Genomic DNA, 15,104 nt, shown 5'->3' with positions numbered 1-15,104 from the left:
GAGCTTGAGTATCCCGTGTTCGCCCCGAACACACAACTCAAGTTCATCGATAATAACTCATTCCACTAGAGAGTTATTATCGCACTACCGCACCAATCCCAAATTATATTATGGGCTCCTTCTAATCATGAGTGTGTTAGTCTCCCTGTGTTTAAGATTATGAATGTCCACTAATTAAGTAAGTTACTGACAACTCACTTAATTAATATCTAGCTCTAAGAGTAGTATCACTCAACTTCATTGTCATGTCGGACTAAGTCTACCTGCAGAGTTTAACATGACAATCCTTATGAGCTCCTCTTGGGGGCATTCTTAACCTAGATAACTAGGACACAGATTCCTTCTATAATCAACAATACACACTATAAGTAATATCATTTCCCAACTTATCGGACATATTGATTTATCGAGCTAAACTTCACCATTTGATAAGTCAAATAAATAAATATTAAATATATGTGCTTGTTATTATATTAGGATTAAGAGCACACACTTCCATAATAACTAAGGTCTAGTTCTTTTAATAAGTCAGTAGAAAAAGAACTTACCTAAAATGATCATAGTCAATACACTTAGAGTATACTAGTGTAATTTATTAGTCAAGATAAACTAATATCTAATTACACTACGACTATTCCAATGGTTTGTTCCTTTCTATCTTAGTCGTGAGCAACTGTTTATAATTTATAAAGAACTGATAACATGATCTTCTGTGTGTGACACCACACACCATGTTATTTACAATATAAATTAATTGAACAACTACACTTAACAAATGTAGGTATTTGACCATTGTGATTCTTTATTTCTAAATAAATGTTTATACAAAAGCTAGGCTTTTAGTATACACTCTAACAATTTAAACCTAAATCCATCTCACCCTTCTCCTAGATTGTCAATCAGGGAACATTATCTATTTTGTGAGATGATTAATTTTTATCTTCAATTTAGATTATCATCTAAGGGTTGATTCACATTTGAGTTAGACTTAGGTTTAACAATTAGTTAATTAAATATTTTATTTCAATAATTGACTTCTAGGCTGTGATGAGCCACTAAACCTTCTTTGGTATTGGATCATCAACCACTTCTAGACAAAACATTTTAAAGAAATTAAATATTCAATTTCTTTTCTGAAACTCCTATGTCTAACTAGTCAATTGTGAATCAAACCTAAGTCATTATCTACCCTATTCTAAGAATGAATAATAGAAAGCTGTAAAGTATACATCAAACAAATTTATTTGATAAATATGGTATTTCTATTGCCCCTGGATCATAGTCTCGACAGGATCTATCAAGGTAATGGATATGATTCTTGTGGATCCAATATTGTCCAAGTCCAACTTGATTAATCAAGTTAGACTTGGGGACCCATGCTAGGACTATTCTTCTATTAGCTCGATTAACAAGTGATAAATAAGATTTAAATTTTTGTTTAGCCTTGTATCCAAGTCCTAATCGATTGTATATGACTCTTTGTTTTCCAAGAATCAGATCAAGATTCTTGGAACCCAAGGTAAACCGTTCCAATGTATCTTTTAGTTCCTTAACTTGACTTTTCAGGCTAAAATTTTCTTCCTCGAGCTTTTGGACTTGAGTTGAAGTTCCAGTCTGAATTGATTCTATCAAGGAGCTTGGGATAGTCACTTCCTTGAGAGATTTGGCCCTCTCTTGGATTGACTTAACCCGGAGGTTGGATTTGGATAATTTTCTCGACAAATACTTACATTGGTTTGGGAACCTTCTGAACCGGATACGGATCTATGGCTTCGCTCAGACTCAACTTCCGATTCTGTCTTAGACTCAGATTCGATGACTTGCTATCGGGCCGGAAGTGCGAGGAAACTTTTTTGTTCGATATCTTCATCAGAGTCTTCTGATGATGATTCATCCCATGTTGCTTGTAGCGCCTTCTTCATTGCTTCTTTGCTTCCTTCTAATTTGGACAATCTGCCTTGATGTATCCCTTTTTGTTACAGTCATAGCATGTGACTTCAAACTTCACTTTGGAGCTTGAGCTTTGTTGCGTCATCTTCGATTAGATCACCTTTTTGATCTCTCATTTTATGAAACCCTTCTTTTTCTTGCATAGCTTTCATACAAGGTTGATGAGTTCGACGGTGATCTTATCGTCATCCTCTAAGTCTGATTTATCTTCGGGCTTATGTTCGGTTCAGTTCTTAACTTTTGGTTCCTTTGTCTTGTTTGTACCTGCAATAAGAGCAATTCTTTTCTTGACTAAAGGTGTATTAGTCTGTTTATGTAATTCAAATTCAGAGAATAATCCGTCTAGTCTAATTGAGAAAAGGTCCTTAGATACCTTGTAAGTGTTAGAGTGTATACTAAAAGCCTAGCTTTTAGTATAAACATTTATCTAGAAATAAGAATCACATTGGTCAAATGTCTACATTTATGATAAATGAAGTTGTTCAATTAATTTATATTGTAGATAACATGGTGTGTGGTGTCACACATAGAGGATCATGTTATCAGTACCTTATAAATTATAAACAGTAGCTCACGACCATAATGGAAATGAACAAACCATTGGAAGGTCGTAGTGTAATTAGGTATTAGTTTATCTTAACTATATAATTACACTAGTACACTTAGAGTGTATTGAGTAGGACCATTAGAGGTCGTTTCTTTTATACTGACTTTATAAAGAAACAAAGACCTCAGTTATTATGGAAGTGTGTGCTCTTAATCCTAATATAATAACAAGCACATATATTTGATATTTATTTCTTTAATTTATCAATGGGTGAGATTTAGTTCGATGAATCAATAAGCCCGATAAGTTGGGAAATGATATCACTTATAGTGTGTGTTGTTGATTATAGAAGGAAACTGTGTCCTAGTAATCTAGGTTGAGAATGTCCCCAAGTGGAGCTCATAAGGATTGTCATGTTAAACCCTGCAGGTGGACTTAGTCCGACATGACGATGAAGTTGAGTGGTACTACTCTTGGAGCTAGATATTAATTAAGTGAGTTGTCAGTAACTTACTTTAATTAGTGGACATTTGTTATCTTAAACACAGGGAGACTAACACACTCATAATAAGAAGGAGCCCAAAATGTAATTTGGGATTGGTGCGGTAGTTCAATAATAGTTCTTTAGTGGAATGAATTATTATTGATGAAATTAAGTTGTGTGTTCGGGGCGAACACGGGATGCTTAATTTCATCGGGAGACCAAAACCAATTCCTCCTCTCGGTCCCTATCGTAGCCTCTAGTATATAGAGATTTATACCCACCGCATACCCACCTTCTTACCCATCCAATGGGGTGGGCCAAGCTAGCTTGGAACCCAAGCTAGGGCCGGCCAAGACCAATTGGATGAGCCATGTAAGTGGCCGGCCAAAGCTTGGGTCCCAAGCTTAGATGACCGACCACTAGAATATTAAAAGAGATTTTTATTAAAATTATTTCTTATGTGGATATCATGATTTTAAAAGAGAGTTTAAAAATTAAAAATTTCCTTTTATAACTTTCTACAAAAGATTAAGAGAAGAGATTAATCTCTTTCCTTATTTGTAGATTAAAAGGATGATTTTAATTTTTGGTAAAAACTTTCCTTATTTGTAAATCATCTACATGTTTAAAAGAGAGTTTAAAATTTGAAATCTTTCCTTATTTATTGATTAAAGGAGGATTTTAAATTTTAAGAAAACTTTCCTTTTTAACCATGTTCATGATTTAAAAGAAAGTTTAAAAATTAATAATTCTCTTTTATTATTTTTTACAAAAGATTGAGAAAAGATTTGATATCTTTCCTTATTTGTAGATTAAAAGAGATTTTAATTTTTAGAGATAACTTTCTTTTTATCCACATGTTTAAAAGAAAGATTTTAATTTATTAAATTTCCTTTTTATAAACCAATCATGAAGGGATTAAATTATTGAAGAAATTTTATAAATTTCTGGAGACAAATTAGGAAGTTTTAATTAATTAAAACTCTCCTTGTTTGTAGTTTTGGTGTGGCCGGCCATGTAAATTGAGAAAAGGAAAATTATTTTAATTAAATAAATTTTTCCTTTTCATGGCAAAAGAATTAAGGAAGTTTTTAATTAAATTTCCTTATTTGCCAATACCAAGGATTATAAAAGAGGGGGTAGAGAAGGTTTCATGGTGAACAACCTCTATTATTTTTCTCCCTCTTTTCCTTGGTGTGGCCGGCCTCTCTTCCTCTCTTCCTCCTCTTGTGGCCGAACCTTCTATTGGCTTGGAGCTCTTGTGGTGGCGGATACTACTTGGAGAAGAAGAAGAAGAAGGAGAGAAAGCTTGTATCCCTTGGAGCTTGGTTGGTGTTTTGTTCTTCGTCCTTGGTGAAGCTTCTTTGTGTTGGCCGAACCTAGCTAGGAGGAGAAGAAGGTGCTTGGTGGTTTCTCATCTCGGAAGATCGTTGCCCACACAACGTCCGAGGTTAGAAGAGGAATACGGTAGAAGATCAAGAGGTCTTTCTAAAAGGTATAACTAGTAATTTTTCTTTCCGCATCATGCTAGTTATTTATGGAAATAATACCAAATACAAGAGGCTTACGATTCTAGTATTTCGAATATGTTTTTCGAAGTTGTGTTCTTTTATTTTATTTTTCCTTGTGATTTGATTGTTCTTTTCAGTTAACCTAAAGTTATTTTAGGAAATTAAATATTAGATTTCTATAAAAGGTTTTGTCTAGTCGGTGGTGGTTGCTCCCATATCCAAGAAGGCCATGTGCCTCGCCACGTCAGTACTGGGAACCAATTATGGAAATTAATATTTAATGGAATTAATAACTTAAGGTGATTTTGGTAGAACGTGTTAAGTTCCGCAGGAGATCCAAGTCAAAACCTAAAAGAACAAATAGATTAAGTTTTGGATCAAACGTGTTAAGTTCCGCAGGCGATCCAAAATTTAATTTAAAAGAACACATGGTAGCTAGGAAAAGGTTCAGACCTTTGTACAAAATTTTTGTACAGTGGAACCTCTAGGCTTTCCGAGTAGCAACCAACAGTAAGCATCTACCATTGATGCCCACAAGGTATTCCTAGGGAATACATTTAGTGCATAACTGATGATGTTGCGAGTCTCTACCTTTTGACCGATTGCATGGAGGTCATTGAGAAGGTCCTGAATCCGAGCATGAAGTTAGCTTGCCGATTCTTCATCCTATATTTTTTATGTTATATAATTTATTTAAAATTAAATCTCTTTTGCTTGCCTTAGTATCGGAGGTCCCTTCATGCAGCTCGATTAACTTTTCCCACAAATCTTTGGCACTTGAGAACGAGCCAACTCGGTTCAATTCTTCTTTGGTTAAGACGTATTAAAGAGTGTATGTTGCTTTGGCATCGACTTCGATCTTCTTCATTAGGCTTGCATCCCAGTTCTCACATGACACTAGTTTTCCAGTGCTGCCGTGTAGGAGTAGTACGAGGCGGGTATGAATGATTATTCACATATCGACTTGTGTCTTGACGTGGCATTCCATTTGCCCCTTCTAGTAACCGAAATCCTCGCTGGAGAAAAGAGGCAGGTGTACTATGTTGTAACCTTCTTAGTGGGCTATTGAAGAATCTCACACAGACAAAAAATAATAAACCTTGTTCCAAGACTTAGTCTTGGATTAGTAGTGTGGTAGGAGAATAGAGCAAAAAAAAAAAAAATTGGCTCGATGATGTTGCACTAATTTTGAGAAAAAATCTATGAATTGACAAATTTGTCAGGAGAGGTTATTAGACCAATCCTGACTTATTGTAAAAATCTGACAAAGAAAATTTTCAAAAAAAATTGGAGGGAAAAAAATGAAAGATGTAAGGATAATTTTTTAACACAAACGATATCTATTTTTCTTTCAAAAGGAACCCCCTTGCTTGATTAGTGGTTTCACCAATTTAGAGCGGTTTGACTCTGATACCAATTGTAAGATTGAGAAGTGCTAAGGGGGGGGGGGGTGAATAGCACTCATTTTAAAAACAAAAATCAGAGATAGGCAGTGGAATAAAGACACAACAAAACAATCGCAAACATCAAGAGTTACTTGGTTCGGAGCCTATGACGACTCCTATTTTAAGGGCCGCACGTGAGAGTGCTTTCGATGGTTAATCACTAATCAATCGAAAGAAGTACAAGTATAATGATTACAAGTAATTATAAAACTTAAAGTATATCAACGACTCGAAATAAAGATCTTTAGCACGGTGGTTGTCGGGACAGTTTTGAGCGTCGAGAAAGCATTTTCACAACAGTGCTAAGATGGAAAAGTTGCTTGGAATGTTGTTGTAAAGCATTTGGTCGAGTCTGTCTTTTATAGGCTATTGAAGGCACCTTCAACCTCCATGAAATGAGCCTCCAGCTTATATTCTATCCCTAACTCTGCGGTGTCAATAAGCTCCGCTTTCTACGAACTTCATCTGTTCGAAGGCGTCTTCTATCTAGCATCCAAGGCACCTTCAAGATCCTTGTAGGTGCCTTCGTGCCTTGCCACACAAGGCCTTCGACTAAGGCACCCGAGGTGCCTCCAACAGCCCCGGAGGTGCCTCAGATACTATTCATCTGAGCTTTTCCTTGTGAAACTCTCTTCCTGTAAGGCATATTAGTCTACAAATAAAATATACCCTGTAAAACAAAGCTAGCATAATAAAATATAAATAATAAATTATTTTGACAGTCTCCGAACTGTTCGGTTCTGACTTTGAGTTTTGCTGAAACTCTAGGTCGAACTGACGCCTACTGTTCCCTCTTCGAGGAACGCGTCCTCACCTACTCCTCTTAGGAGAGTTTACCTTTTGTCAGACCGGTCCTCCAGACTGATTGGACTTTTGCTCAGGGCCCGAGATTTCATGACTTTCCCGCTAGACGTCCGATCTCTGACCCGTCTAGTCTTTCACCTATTCCACGACCACCAGGATTTTCACCTAGAGTTATCAACTCTAGGATTTTACTCAAAGTGCTCGACCCACCAAGATTTTCCACCTAGGGTTACCACCCGCTAGGACCTAGGGTTACCACCACCCAGAGTTTTCCACCTACCTAACTACAGCTAGGACTTTTGCCTAAGAACACTTAGGACTTTTCTACAAGCTCATTGAGACTTGTTAGACAACAAGTAACCTTAACTTTGAACCCTTTACCATTATCAAAATACAGATTTGATCATCTGATGTTTCCCGCACCAACACTTGCTTGGTTCCACGATTTACTAAGACTTGTCTTGTCCAGTATCAAGTCCAACTGACCTACTAGGGATTTTTGAGTTGAGCACCTTATACATTGGATTAATTTATAAGATAATAATAAGACTTAACTTGAATCTTTGACAATATCAAAACATAGGTTTGATTATGGTGCTCCATACACTAACAAAACTAGGATCGACTGTAAGTCATTTTAAGTTTTATAGATTTTAGTTTTCTGTATTTTCATGCTCTAGAAACAACACACTGAACCTTCTGTGATCTCTCTGCCTTATCACTTTGATCATTCTACTTTCTTTTTGTGATCTCTCTATCTTCTCGTTTTGATCACTCTGCCTTCTACTGTGATCTCTCTACGTACTTTTTAAGATCTCTCTACCTTCTCACTTTTATCTCTCTGACTTCTTTCTGAGATATCTCTGCCTTCTTACTGATTCCTCTCCATCTATTTGATCAAATACCTTCTCTTGCTTCTTTCTTCACCGTTCCATTAGATTTTCTAATTCTTGACACCTAAACCTGAGATTAGTGTGGATAGTTAAATCTGCTTAGGAAACTAGTACTCAACTACTGGTCATTGATGTTCGATATCTTTTTATTACTTGACGATATTTCCATGCACTTGTAAAAATATCACATCAAGTTTTTAGCTAAAAACTAATTCTTTTATTCAAAAACATTATTATTAATGTTTCATGGATTTTTGTACAAAAGTAAGATTTCCATTTACACCTCCAAAATTCACAATTTCATCCACCAAATACTATTGGAATATTAGAACATGGAGTTGTTGGATTTTGCCCTAAAGAGAATGATGTCTTTACAAAAAAAGAACTCCTTGATAGATCTATATGTTAAAGCAAGCATAAATAAAATTACGATGGAAATACAATAATTAAATATGACATATCTAGTCTGTTCAAAGAGCAACGATCCTAAGAACATGAAGATCTCATGGAGAATTGAGTAGAATGGGCGCCAAGCTAAATTATGGGAGATAGAACCAAGTTAAGGTACTCAGGTCACTAGGTCAAGTCAGAGAACTTTGTTAGAGTTTATGTCCTACAAAGCCAACTGTTGACTAGAGCTTTATTGATTAAACAACATTTATTTTAATATAATTCAATTCAGTTTAACATTTACTTTATCTTTAAACTCATGCTAGATGCATAAATAAAGTTCTTGAGTATACTATAATGAAATATGGTGGTACATATGATGGTCATCATGAAATATATTAATATTTACTGTATATTCTAAATTTATTCCTAGTCAATTAGATCACCTAATAGACAAGGATAAAAGGCCGCTTGAGCTAGAGACTAGCATCTATAATGTAGTGTACCATATTTTATTGGTAAGAACATAGAGATGTTCAAACATACAGATGTGTGATCATACGATGAGTTCATCGAACATCCCTCATATGGACTTTCCAAGTGGTTAGCATTTATCGAGTGGATAAGTCATTAGTTGTGGTTATACACTATTAATCCTTATGGTCCGGGACAACACTAAGACTCTATATGCTGGGGTTGCACTTTGACTTATTTACCAACTCTATTAGGGTCATTAGGTGGTGAGATTGGGTGTAGTAATGAAACTTATAGAAGTCAGTTTATTGTAGTTGGAGATTCACTACACATTCACAGGTGTGGATATCCTATGTAATATATTGTCCTATAGTGTATGAAGTCTCTAATCAGAGTTGTAAGATATACTTTAGGAAATGAGTTTCCTAGTTGCACATGCGATGTCATTATAAGATATATCACATGGTTGTCGAATCAATATACAACTCTCGATGTACCAATGGTTGTAGATTCAATCGGGATATATGAGATCACTACTAGAAAAGTAGGCTTTTGAGACAAATATTTTAAGACAATCACAAAACTCGTCTCAAATACTAAGTAATTAAGACAGTGATAATAGACGTCTCAAAATTTTTCATGGAGACATTAATTTTAAGACAATATTTAAGATTTTGTCTCAAATTCAACTAAATAAGACACATAATAAAGATGGTTAAAAATATAATTATATAAGACATTCAAATAAGACGGTAAAAAAAGTATTTGTCTCAAATTATCTTGAATATCACTATTAGAAATAAGGCTTATAATGATACTTTCTTGATGACACTTATTAAAATATGTACTTATAAATATTTTATAACGACACTCATTGATTTTAAAAATAAATTATCAAATTAGACTATCTATAATGACATATTTTATAAATGTCATAAATATTAATTACTTTTTATTTTTTACATTAACCTAACTTCCTCCCTCTCGTACCTGTTTCCTTTCCCTATGCCGCCCCTTTTCCTCTCTGCATCTCTTCGTAGCCGACCCTTTTCCTCTTTGCCTTCGCATCGTAGGCGACCTTTCCTCCATCGCACCTCCTTTCCTTCCTTTCCCTTGCAGCACCGCATCCATCGCCTCTGCCGTGCACCTCCATCTTCGTAGCAGAAACCTCCACAACAAGCAAGGTACTGATATATTCCTTGATCTTACATAATGTTAGCTAGCTCTCCCTTGTCACTTGAGGACAACATGCTTTCTTTTCTTTCCATTTTCATCTAGTTGATCATTTCTGATAATTCCAGAGTCATATGCTTGTGTGAGCTATGAGCATGAGAACTTATGTAAGGACCCATGAGCAGTAATTAGGAAATTAATTTAAAAACTAAATTAAATTAATTAATTATGAATTTTGAGGAATTTTTTAGAGTTAAAATGAATTTCTACATATGTTTCAAGGGTAGAATAGTTAACGGTGAGGAGGTTTAAGAAAATACCTAATTAAGTTAAGAATTGATAAATCTAATTACCCTAAGTTAAAATCATTAACCAAAATCATTAACCTAGCTATAAATCCCAAATTTCTCACCCGATTCTCTTCACTGTGCTTCCCAAAATCGTCGTTACTCTTCTTCTCCTCCACTGCGGTCTTCGACCCACCTCGTCACCGGCTGTGAGATCTGGTCAGACGCCTTCCCACGTCGGCGAGCGACGGAGGACACGTCGACCGGTCACAGATGGCCTACACACACTCCCCGTCGGCACGACATCACAGTGCTAGGGATTCCGACGACGACGCAAGAAGGGAAAGGCAAGTTCATATCCTTATGGTTATGCGAGATCTGTGAGGTATGGGATAGGAATGTAGAAGTTGTGAAATGTTTTTCTATGTGATCGGATCGGTCATATAGTTTGCGATTGATTTCTTCCCTGTAGAGTTGTGATTCGGCTTGAGGTTCCGTTGATGTTCTTGCTCGATTTGCATTGCTTCTGGATTCTTGCCGGTGCATTCTGTTTTGATGGAGTTCGATTTCCTCAGAGTGTTCTTCCTGTGGTTTTTCTGGTGTTCGATGGGCAGTGATTGAGTTTGGATTCGATTTCTTCCATGAAGATGATGTTTCGAGTTTTTCTGTGTGACACTTGTTTGTTTAAATGTTTGACTGAGATATCGATTGTGGAATGAGTTGTGGTAGAGTTTCTTGAGAAGTTCTAAATTTGGTTTAAGGTTTCCGTGAGGTATTTGAGCCAATCTTGAGATTTCGTGAGGACTCTTGATTTGGTTTGCGATTACAGCGGTGTTTACGGTTCGATTTGTGGTCTCAATGTTGTTTAGTTATGGTTAGGCTCGCTGATACGATTTCTTTTGAGGTTTTATGCTATTTCTCAGGTTTCCATCGGGTTCTCTATTTGTACCTGTTCACAGGACGGGTGAACTTGGTGGGTAGTGGATGCTTTGCAATTCTTTGTATCGTTTTGGTTTCTTGCCATATTCTTTGGATTTCATGTGTAGCATTGCTGTATTGGTTTAGAATATGTAGAACTAATTCGATGTTGCTCTGCTCCGGTAGTTGTGGACTTGTTTGGTTTTAAAGCGGGGTTGATCTGCCTCTATGATAATCAAGATTTTTCATAATTAATCCAACATATTTTAATACATTTGCTATGGCTGTTACAAGTATTTGATGGGTTCTAGATTTTCAAAATGGTATTAAATGGTTGGAGATTTCTGCATTGGTGATTTTTGGGTTTCTATCGATTTGGTTTCAAATTGGTGGTTTAATCAAGGATGATAGGGTGTATTCATTGTAGATTGCTGTGGTTCTGTTGTGGTGAGTGCTGTATAAAATTGTGTATGCTTGTGATCTTCCTATATGACTGCACGTTAGCTTCCCTACTTGTGATCTTCCGTTACTTTGATATGCTTGATTTAAGTACCGGATTTAGCTTGGGATTGATGATGTTCTATTTTTTGCTGCTTTTGAAGGACTTGGATAGGTTACAAGTGCTTTAGGCACGGATTGGAGATACTATGTTTTTTTTTGTTCTTATTTCTCTAATTTTCATGAAATGCTGGAATGAATTGCCTTAGATTTTTCTTGCGGATTTAGCTTGAAGTGTCCAGTGGCTTTGGTTAGCTGAGGTTTTAGTGTGTTTTGCTTGGAAATTGATTGTTGTGGATGGTGTTCTGTTCGTTTTGTGGTCGCACTTGTTTGGTTCTCAGGTTAACTGTAGTTTCATGTGAAGCTTTCGGATTTCTTTTGCCATTGCTAAATTCATAGTGATATCAGAATCATCAATTCATAGTTATTTTGTTGACATATTTTCCTTTGGCTTTTAGATACACAAAAAAAAACTTTTGTTTATTAATAGTGGATACACCAAACACAACGACTAGTTTCATTGTGCTTATTTATACTTGCCGACTATTCTAGCTCTAGTCATTAGGATGAGATGGTCATAGTTTCTCTGTCAATGTGATTGCTTATTTCTTTGACTGATGTAAAAGGGTGGAAGACTTTTAGAACCTTAGATATCAATAATGCAGATCTTGTTGCGAAGAGATTAATTAGATATATGACATGCAAGAAAGAGGATTATGTATTAGATGATAAGATTTCTTATTGAAATGTTCTATTTATTGATTTTTTTGAACATTATATATTATAAATCATCTTTACCTCTAATTAGAAATTTTTTTTTTATGTTCAGGATTTTGGTGAAGAAGGAGTATAAAAGTTATCTCTAGATCACGAGGAGTTATTCTTTAGACTTTCTCTTGTGTAACTTTCATGGGAATAGTTGTTTTTTTATTGGATGAATGTTGGATGCACTTCAATTAATGATTATAGAATTTTATATTGTAGATATCATTTTTAATTTATAAAAAGAGAGTTTTTCCTTTGTTTTGAAATGACAATTTAATAGATTTAATCTAGATTAATTTGTATAATAAATGTTCTTTAAAGATTATTAATTTTTGTCATAATTGTTGCATCTAACAAGTTAAAATATTAGGAACAGTAATTTACTGTCTTCACTTCTATTTGAGACAGCACATTACCATCTCGATTTAATGTCTTTAGCTTTTTCACATAATAAGACATAACATTTGAGACAAAACAATAGCTGTCTTAAATACTTTTGAGACAATTGAATAACTGTCTCATCACCGTCTTAAATAGCATTTGAGACAGTACAACTGTCTCAATATTTTTTTGAGACGCTTGTATTAGGGACGACTACATTACTGTCTCATCACCGTCTCAAAAACATTTTGAGAAACTAAATTTATAATTTAAGACACATTTTGTTGTGTCTCAAAAGCCTAGTTTTCTAGTAGTGGATGAAGGAATCAGACTACACGTTAACTGTAATCGACTAGTTCTTACAGACACTATTCATTAATACATAGGGAGTCATGGGATGGTGCTATTAGACACTCTTATCATGATTTATTGGGTGATAATTAGAATTAGTTTTAACATCTTATAATCAAGTAGTTGATTATAAGATGAGGCTATTAAGGGTATGCCAGAATAAAGGAAGAGCATCATCTTAATCACAAAGAGTTATGAATGCATGGCTAGTTGTATCCCTGAATCATCGAGGGTCACACAAGTATTGATTTCCCTATTTCTTATTGAGAAAGTTAAATTCAAGTAGTTGAATTTGGTGAATAAAGTTTGATGTGATCAAACAGTATATTGACAAATAAAGTTTGATATGATTAAATATAATTTATGAGTGATTTCCAATTAATGGAAACAAGAAGAATAGAAGAATTCCACATAAATTCTATAAATCATATTTATGTTATAGTAATAGTGAGCAAGTGTGTTTGCCACGCTAATGATATTGGATCGTTGATATAATTACATTGGACTCGTATTATTGAGTTCTAGAAAAGTTATAAAAACCCAATAGACAAAGATAGAAGAGGGGCAATGGGTCTTGGAAACTCAAGCCCATTATAATCACATTAATTTTATCTAAAATTATGAGAAGAAAAATAAGAATGCGAAGAAAATTAAGACTTGGTTCAAATATCATAAGTTCTCTTTTCTCTTCTTCACCCTATTGGCTACTTTCTTCACTCCTCCACTAACTCCACTCCATGAAGTTCATGGTAGCCACCTCTCCTTGGATAGAAGTAGGAAAGCCAGATAAAATGATTATCTTCTCTTTGAATAAATTGGGACAATGCTTTTTTTCTTCTTTTTGGAAAATTTTGGCAACCATGCTTTTTCTTCCTTAGAAAGAATCAACCTTTTGAGCCTTACTTGGAGAGTTGAGGAGCAAACCTTTTTATTTTCTTCCTTGGAAAATTTTGGGTGGCAACCTCTACGCTTCTTTTGTGGAGAATTCGTACAACAATTTTTTCTTCTCCTTGGAAGATTTGGACAACCATTTTTCTTTTCCTTAGAGAATTTCAACAGCCATCATCACTAACTTTAGCAACCCCTCTCAAAGGAAGAAGATAAAGATCTTCTTCCCTTTCATCCATCAAAAGAGTACCATCTCCTCGACAGTAGCTAGTTTTTCCTTCTTCAAGAAGGATTGTTGCCACTAACCTTCTTGTAGTTTTTTTGGAAGGTGCAACCCCTTGTTGAGAGCTATTTGGCAGCCCCTTGTGAAGGGCTAATTGGGTAGCCCCTTCCTCGTTTTCGAGGAAGACATTTTCGACTGTCTCAATGAAAATGACACTTGATTTATAGTGTGATCAAGTGTTATAAAGAGGACTCCGATCATAGACCGGATTAGACGAAGGAAGCACAAGCTCGTGACAAACAACAAAGAGCTATTATGCTAAATCCGAAATAGTTGGAGTAATCCTCAAATAAAAGTTGTTTGGGAGGTATGTTTTTACTTATGTTTTGTTTGATTCATATGTTTATTGATACTTATGTTAATAGTTTTATTTAGGTTATGCTTAAATGATCTAGTATGTTTGAATTAGGTATTTTACATATCTAAATAAAATGATTAAATTATTAATAGATGAATTAATCATATGATAGTTTATCTTTATTATGCTTTTAAGATCTTACTTTAATAATTAGATTATAATGCATATAGATTAAAGATCATCCTTATGTTTCTTTTAAAAATCCACACGAACACTCATTTGATTCAATTATTGAATCATAAAAATAAAATTTTAAATTTTCGCTGCATATAAGGGGTGTAAAAACATGATATCCAAATTTAGAACTCGGTTCCCATAAACTTGGGGAGAACTGGGTTCCCATAAACTTGGGGAGAACTGAGTCTGAGAACTCAGGGACAACCAAGTCAGGAGTGCTCAAGAGATCGAGTTGAGTTAGTGTACTAAGTGGATTGTTGGATGACTCAATAAGTCAAGTTGGGAGGTTGAGTTATTGACTCTAGAAGGTTGAATTGGGTGGTTGGAAAATTGAGTCGCCGAATGACTCTAGATTGAGTAGAGTTTTGCATAGTAAAATCGAGGATTGTATTTAACACAACTAAGAAAATTTCCCAACTATCCCTGATCTATATCACTAGAGAGCCTAACTATGATTCCTTGCCTCCGAGGGCAGCTTGCAAAAAGACCTTATTTAGGGAAGATAAATGAGGAAATTAAGAATTCCC

This window comes from Zingiber officinale, chromosome 4A, assembly GCF_018446385.1.
Source record: "Zingiber officinale cultivar Zhangliang chromosome 4A, Zo_v1.1, whole genome shotgun sequence".
Classification (NCBI taxonomy): Eukaryota; Viridiplantae; Streptophyta; class Magnoliopsida; order Zingiberales; family Zingiberaceae; genus Zingiber; species Zingiber officinale.
Note: the sequence above shows the minus strand (reverse complement) of the source record.